Here is a 1,749-nt window from a genome sequence, read left to right as displayed (position 1 = left end):
TTGGTCAAATTAATTGGTTGATTTAGAGTATGTCATATGATTTCATTTTTTGGTATGTTGAATTGAGATATTATTTGTAAAGATATAATGTAATGATTTTAATAGCTATGATTTTTATTTGACTACTTTTTACTAATTGAATCAATTTGAAATTCATAACACTTTGACTATTATTTATCAAAACATTTATTTACATATTGTTAATTATAATTTTTAAAAAAATTATATCAAACGAGCTAAGTTTTGTCCTTTCAAGTTTATTAGATTGAACTTAATAAATTCTATTCTTTGGAACAAACTTTATTTCCTACTAGTTTCATCTACATACTATTTTACCTGAAACCAAAGCATTAGGTAATTTTTAATTTTTATATTTTTCTAATTTAATTAAAATGTTAATATATATATATATATATATATATATATATATATATATATATATATATATATATATATATATATATAAACATAAAAAAGTAAAAATATAAAGTAATGTTCCCTAAAGCCCCCTTCTTTTTTATTTATTCGTCCTTCTTTTGGGTTGTGTTTTGATGGAATAAAATGGAGGAAAAGAAAAGGGAGAGATTTGAAAGGATGGGAAATTCCTCGTTTGGATAACAAAACGAGAGGGTAGAGATTTGAAGGGGAGGGATTTGGAGGGATTGGATAAATGATTTTTGTTAACGTACTAATCTTTTCAAAGTTCTCCCTTCCTTCTGATGTATAAACTAGTGGGACTATTTTAAGAAAAACGGAGGAACCTGATAAAAGGATAATGCGGAAAAATAGTAGAGATTAGGGTTTTGGGGTTTTGAATACTGTTTTTATTAAGATTTCAAATGACAGGTTCCATATATACAAAGTTATATAAGCTAAATAAGGTAATAAGACTAATACAAGTAAAAAGGAACTAACAGACATTCTAAAAATAACTATACAGTTTTCTACTTTCCTACACTCCTTCTCAAGTTAGTTTTTCGGGTCACCAATACCTAACTTGCATAAAGTCTGCTCGAATGCTTCTGAAGTAACTGCCTTTGTAAGGATGTCTGCTAGTTGGTCTTTTGATCTCACAAAGGGAAGACTTATTATCTGCTTCTTGAGTTTGTCCTTTATGAAATGCCTATCGATCTCTATATGCTTAGTTCGATCATGTTGAACTGGGTTCTCTGATTTGCTGATTGCGGCTTTGTTATCACAGAACAACTTGCATGTATTCTTCTGCGAAAAGTGTAATTCGCTCAAGAGCTTTTTTAGCCATATAATCTCTGTGATTCCTTTGGCAATACCCCTAAATTCTGCCTCTGCACTCGATAAGACCACTACTTTCTGCTTCTTGCTTTTCCATGTAACCAAGTTTCCCCCAACCAGTGTAAAGTAACCCGAAGTAGACCTCCTGTCTTCTCTATCTTCTGCCCAATCTACATTTGTGTAGGCAAGTAGATCTAAGTGATCATTTTTCTTGAATAGAATTCCCTTGCTGCTTGTACCTTTCAGATACCTCAGAATCCTCATGACAATTGTCATATGATGTATTTGTGGTCGATGTATAAACCTATTCACTACTCCAACTGCATATGCAATATCTGGGCGTGTGTGAGAAAGGCATATGAGTTTGCCAACCGTTCTCTGATATTATCCTCTGTCAGCTAGTTTTTCTCCTTCGATCATTTGGAGACTATGGTTCGCATCAATGGGTGTCTCTGCAGGTTTACAATCAACCATGCCTGTTTCTGCTAACAAATCAAG

The sequence above is a fragment of the Amaranthus tricolor genome, chromosome 4 (genome assembly GCF_026212465.1).
Source record: "Amaranthus tricolor cultivar Red isolate AtriRed21 chromosome 4, ASM2621246v1, whole genome shotgun sequence".
NCBI lineage: Eukaryota > Viridiplantae > Streptophyta > Magnoliopsida > Caryophyllales > Amaranthaceae > Amaranthus > Amaranthus tricolor.
Note: the sequence above shows the minus strand (reverse complement) of the source record.